Below are 6,619 nucleotides of genomic sequence, written 5' to 3'. Positions count from 1 at the left end.
CTTGCATGACCTTCTTTGTCTGGGAAGAACTGGGACAAGTAAAAATAATAATAATTAAATGTTACAAATAACATCCAGCAACACCCCTGACGTGAGCATAGACGGGACAGATTTTTCTCTGGGTCGCCTTCCCAGTTTGCCCTGTACTGTTACTGTACAACTCAGTAAATATTTTCTCTATAAGTGGGGGTGCCACACTGCGGGCTGCTCACCTTGTGTGCTAATTTTGGGTTACAGCGGACCCCAGTGTGGTCATTGATGGGGATCCCTATGCCCCACAGGGGCCTCTTTTCTCAGCCTCCTTCCAGCTACGAGATAGTGGAGAGTAAATACAGCTTCTCTTTCCCATCCCAGCCAGGAGAGGAGGGGAGCAGGTTTTCCCTTCCCTATTTCCACGTGGTGGCAAGGAGGGAGATAATCTGATTAATAGATCTCAGCACTTCTCCCAGGGCTGGGCAAGAGGAAAAGCTGCAGTGTTCACCCCCTCAGATCTGGCTGATGGTTGGAGGTGATGCTGCTGGGTCTCAAGGCACTGGAGGTCCTGGCGAGGAGCACAGACATCCCCATAGTCCCCAGACCAGGCAGCAGCTCCAGCTTTGGTCTCCTTGGCTGCACCCAAACCTGCTCCTTCTACTGACACAGTCCTTTGGTAACTAAAGGAGACGCGGGGGTGGCTCAGGGAGGGATGCAGAGTCCCCTCCCTGCCCCAATGAGGTTAAGATACTTCAGTGAGGTGAAAGTTGTCTGCTTCCTACGTTGGCATCTGATTAAATGCCCATCTAGGGTACATGTTGCAGAAGTAGAACAGGCAAGGAACAAGTCATCGCCAGTGGCTGTGGAGAATTGGGAACAAGCCTCGTGCAGACCCTTCCAGTCTCTAAATAACACCACTGCTGAGACAGAAACCCAGGTTTCTTTTAAAATTTTGTGAAATCCAGGGCTCAAGAAGCCCCCAAAGCTACAACCCCGTGCCATGGGGAGCGCAGCCAGGTAAATCATGGCTTGGGGACTGCGGCCTAGGCATCAGCCCATCCAAGCCCACCTCAGTTTCTGCCCGATGCCAAACCAAAATGTATCTCCACAAAAACACGAGGCCCCCTCCCCTCTTTACCATGGCTTTTCCATGCAGAAAATGAAGCACCATGCAACCCAGAAAAGGGTGAGGATTTGGAAAGGCGTCTGTTTGTAGCTTCTCAGTTCGCAACGGTGAAACATCAGGATTGGGTATTTTAGCTACAGTTTCAGTCAGTCCTATTATCACCACCCCGCAGAAAAACTGCCTCGGGTGGCAGTTGTGCTCAAACCAAACCTACACGTTACATGGTACACACGTGCCCGGGGAGTCGATGCAGCCTGGAGAACTTCTCTCCTTGGCAGATACACAGACACACGGATCCTCCAGCAGGAACACGACAGCCGGGGGCCCCGGCCCGACATCCCAAATGGGGGTGTCGGTCTTGTCTCTCATGGGGATTGATGCAGGGAGCAATAACTTTAACAGCAAAGCTCCCATGGAAGTCAACGCGCGGAGTGAGGTCACTACAGCTTCTGTGAGCAAATGACAACCAGCAGCGCTGGGTTCTGGGCAAGCAGGAGAGGGCAGGCACCTCAAAAGACCACCAAGCTTGCTTCACCGGGCCTTTAAAAATTATTAGATAGGGAAAGGAGCCTGGCTTCATTTCTTAAGAACTTTCACACTTGCAAACACCCCTCAGATTTGGGGCTTTTCCCTCTGGAGGGGGAGAACACAGGCTGAGCGGCCCCCCCAGCGGGGAAGCAGCTCACCAGTTGCTTTAAAACATCTGCAGGAGGCACTTACAAGGGAGCAAGAGATGTTTCGGGTCTGGGGGACGGGGAAGCGGAAAATTAACAGCAGGTGGGATGGCTGGCCTCTGCGGGGCACCGGGACGCTCCTCTCCTCCCCTCTGTGTCCCGCCAGGACCCACGGCAGCCCCACCAGCCGTGGGGGTGCCTTGAGTGGCTTTCAGCAGCCTTCCTCCCTCTCCACTGCTCTGGTTAGTAAATCACATGGCTTCCAGTGACAGAGGAACAAATTTGAATGCAGCCCTGAATTCAGACAACCAACCTTTCATGTGCTTGGCAGCTGGTTCTGATTTCGGAGCAATCGGAAACTCGAATTTACACCCTCAGGATACCGGCTCAATCCGGGTTTGGATACTGCCGCTCAGCATCGCTGCCAATCTGATATAGCACTGCCACACTCAGGCCTGTACATCTTGTGACTGTCCTAAAATAACCCTTTAAGAAAATTGCAATATCAAGTTGCTTTCAGGAGGGAGGGGAAAAAAAGCGACTTCCAATAATTTCATTAGAGCAATGTTCCCCAGGGTTTTAAACTCAAATTTCACGGGGTCTTTTTAAGCAAAACACAGTAGCTGATCACACTGAGAGCAACGCTGATGTAATCACCATTTACAGCTTAAAATTGGGCTAAACTTGAAGTGTCTCTTTTATTTTGTTTTCCCTTTTCCTTCTATTTTCCCCCTTCATGTCTTACAGTTTGCAGGTTTATAAGTCCAGCTTTATAAAGTAATTTTGCATTTTCTGCCATGTTATGGCTATCATATCATATACATATATATATATATATCATGGAATAAACCATGCTCTGGACTGGCTTTTAGGAGCAGCTGTTAGTATGTGCCTCCAGTTCCATTTTTCCCCTCAGAAAGCACTGAGTAAACATCCCCTCACCAGAGAGGCTTATGGTGAGTTCACAGCAAAGTCTGTGTATATCCAAAAAGGCAATTTGCTTGAGCAATCCCATTGATATAATTGGTAATCGCTAACTTGAGGAACAAGCTCACAGCTTTGCCCTTAAATCCTGGTGGCTGCTTTGTTTGCACCTTTTCCCTTATCCAGCATGGCTACACTGAGCTGAGCATCAGGATCCATTCTATTTAAAAATCAGCTCTAAAGATAAGATTATCTCTTATCTTTGAAAACCACCCAGCTTTGCAGAGCATCCTCTGTCCCAGGCAGCCCAGGAGTGCACCCCAGCCAGTGTCTCGCATGACTGGCAGGCACATGGGCAGAGTCCGGCCCTTGAACAAGCAAAGATGCTTTGCCAGCAGAAAAATACGAATAACTCTCCAGTGTGGCCCTCAGTCAAGTGGAGCTCACCAGCTGCCATGGCGCAAAGGGCAGGAAAATATGAATGCCTCCTTGGGAGCCCCTTGACCCCAGAAAGGTGTCTCAGCTGTCCCCAGGGTGAGCTGGTACCTAACACACAGAGGGGTGAGGGGGTTTGCATCCCTGTGTCCAGCTGATCAGCACAATGCAAACATTGGGGAGTAGCTGGGATCCTCTCAGGAAAACTTAGGTGGGCACATGTTTGTCCATAAGGAAAACGGGGCTCTGCTTTTCCCTCCCAGCTTTGAAGCAGGCCTGGGAACAGGGCTGAGCACCGCATTGGTCTTGGTCTCCCTCCCTGCCTCCCCACTTCCCCAGTGAAATCTGAAACGAGGCTATTTCTGCCACTGCTGACAAATACTGTCACCTTTCGCTCCCTCCCCTCCCTCGCGGGTAACAGGGTGCAGTGCCGGGGACCGTACGTGAATCATCGCTCAGCAGCTCCCATGGCTTTTGGGCAGGACGGTGGGAGTGGGGCCACCCACACCAGGCCAGCATCGCAGGGCGGGGGGACCACAGCCCCAGCTGCAAGAGGAGGCTGGGAGGGATGCATTGCATTTGGCTTTTATTGGAAAAATAGGAATAAATGCTAGGGGCTGCAAGGGAGAATAGAGGGAAGCTGGCACTGAAACATCCCTGCAGCCTTGCTCTGGCCACAGGAGCCGGGGCTGGCAGCTCAGGGGAACCTCAGCTGACCCAGCGATGCCCAGAGCAGGGTACTGCCAGGAGATGCTGGGCTGCACAGGGACATGGAGAAGCCCAGCCTGGTTAGGGAAGCTCCCTCCGGAACGGGGCCAGACCTGGGCTTGGGTCAGCATCTCCGCCACCACTGCCAGCACTTCAAAGAATCTTCTTCCATGGGAAAGCTCCTCTGTTGCCGACGTTGATTGCAATGCACATCAACAGGCACTTAAAATTTTATCTGACAGGTAGGGACTGCTACGCATAAGAGCTAAAAGGTGAAGGGGAACTCTCTTGGGTTGGACACTAAGTCTGGGTTTCTTTGCAGGGTCCCAGCTCATCACTCAAGGTAGGAAGGCCACTTTTTATATGTAAAGAAACAAAGCAAGCTTTGGATACTGCATACCAGCAGTTAAGCTCCTCCAATACGTGACTTGACACAGCTGCTCTCAGATCCTTCCTGCCACCCAGGCTGGACCTTCTAGCTTTTTCTCAGGCTTCCAGCTTTTCTTTGAGTAAAATACAGAGCACTTTATTGCGTTAGTGCAATGTTGCATATTACGCATATGCAACTCATGCCCAAGGGGGTAAGGGCACCTTGATACGAGCAAAGTGTTGTCCTTTTCTGCCAGGAGCTCTGCTCCCACTTTGGGGTGTCACTCACACCCCTCCCCGAGCGCCAGCACTCGCCACAAACGACACATTCCAGAGCACAATCAAACCTATTGTGCAGCTCTGAAACAGTTTTTGCTTTAATCTGCTGGGGGAAACAGCACCAGGATTTTATATGTAATCCAATAAATCTACACTGACACCTTGTGGAGACCATATGAGCAGGACATCACAGCCGCTCGGCAGGGTGGGATATTCACCCCTCGCTGGGTCCTGCTGGACCCCATCGCAGCCGCGGCCAGACCTCCCAAAGCACCCACAGGTGTGTCCCCAGTGAAAACCAGGCCTTGCAATCTCAGGAGTCATCATTCTCTGTCCACAATCATCGTTTTGCTAAGTGATCTTCACAAACTCAACTGAGACTACTTGCTTGGAACTCCTCACTGAAAGCAATAGTGCGGCCCCTCTTAGATAAATGCCGCGTTGTTTCAGGCTTCTTAGCAAAGCCCAGGCTTCTGATGAGGAGCTATTTTCATACTGGAATTTTATTATCTCTGTAAGCACTGGAAGAAAATGGACCTGAGTAGCACTCCAGGACTCCTTTAACGCTCCTCTTCATCTAAAAATACACAATTCAAGCAAAAACTGCCTTCCCTCCGTATTCACCCCATTCATTTTAGCTCCTCTGCCAGATCAGAATAATTAAATTAAGCCACTGCCACTTTTTTTCCAGTGCTCAGTTAAGTGTTCAAGGAGTGCAGCACCCCTGTTAGGCACAGGCCACATCAATGCCATGGTGTAATTGCTTGGTAGGGGTTAACCCCAAGAGCTGAAGTCCCAGCACAGATAATCTTGCAGCCAAACACACAATCATTCCTCCTGCTTCTTCCCAATATCATGCTGGGGACCAAACGATTACATTTGCTCTATGGAGGGGGGAAAAGTGCTTTATCGAGTCTCATTTCTAACAAACCATTCATATCACATAGGTTTGAGAAGACTGAGGGTGGCATCAGACGTCAGAGACACAGTTTGGGCTGGCACACAACCCCAGGGGTTGGCATTTACACCACACTGAGAACTTCTCTGTTAACAAAATAAATTATTCAGCCCCTCATGGGGCTTTCACCATATTCATTCCTATACTTCCCTTTGGGCAAGCGACCGTCCCTGAGAAGTTTGGGGTTCTCCAGCCCAACTTCTGACACATCTGTGGTATAGTGGAGAAAGACAAGGAGCCAGGTTCAAACCTGGTTGTGAGCAAGTGCTTTGGATTTAACTTAATCAGTTCAACCATTGGCAGAGCAGGGCAAGTTGAGCACATGGGAAGCAGAAGTAAAAAAGTGACAGGAATAGAGACAGGTAATAAATGTTATGCCTTGAATTTCTCCATTGCACCTTTGCAAAACATACGGGTCCCTTTCATTCCCACTTTTCTTCTCTCACTCTGCCAACATGGAGTCACTGCATCTGCCAGGTCTTCTACCCTCCCCAGCACCTTCAGCACCTCCATCACCTCCGAGATGGCCAGAGACCATCTGAAACTGCTGTGGTGGCACCAGACAGGTGGGAAATGGAGACTACCTGGCTGTGATGGAAAGTGGGGGTGAAGCAGCTTGGGCTTCTTCACGGTGTAGTGGCCAACCTGGGGAAGCCACAACCAAGGTTCACAGTGCTACCAGGAGCTACCACCGTCACCAACAGTGAGTCCCTGCGCCTTTGCCTGCAACTTTGCATTAATTCAGCCACCTCCACTCAACAGGACGTTCTCCTGCTACATGCCCACTGTAGACACCCCGGAGGAAAAAATATCACCTAAAAATCGCATGCAGACAACTTTCCCTGCAATTATGGGTCCAGGTCAGTCTGCTCCATCTTCCTGCTCTTCCCAGGGCTGCATCAATGGCCCCAGTCCCACCCAAAGCCAGACACCTTTCCAAGGGGGTGTCACAGAGATACAGCATTAGCAGTGCATTAACCAAACCTCCACTTCACGCATGAAGAAGGAAATCTAAGACTGCAGGACATAACATATGCTATTTTGCCTTGGACAGATCCTAATGCAAAATTCATTAAGTTACTCATAATACCACCTGACCAGTTATAAGAGGGGGAAAAACTAGCCATAAGAAAACCCCATATGACTCCAGCGTAGGAATCACTAGCCACAGCG

The sequence above is a fragment of the Caloenas nicobarica genome, chromosome 1 (genome assembly GCF_036013445.1).
Source record: "Caloenas nicobarica isolate bCalNic1 chromosome 1, bCalNic1.hap1, whole genome shotgun sequence".
Taxonomy (NCBI): domain Eukaryota; kingdom Metazoa; phylum Chordata; class Aves; order Columbiformes; family Columbidae; genus Caloenas; species Caloenas nicobarica.
The sequence above is the reverse complement of the archived record's forward strand: the minus strand, read 5'-3'. Positions refer to the sequence as shown.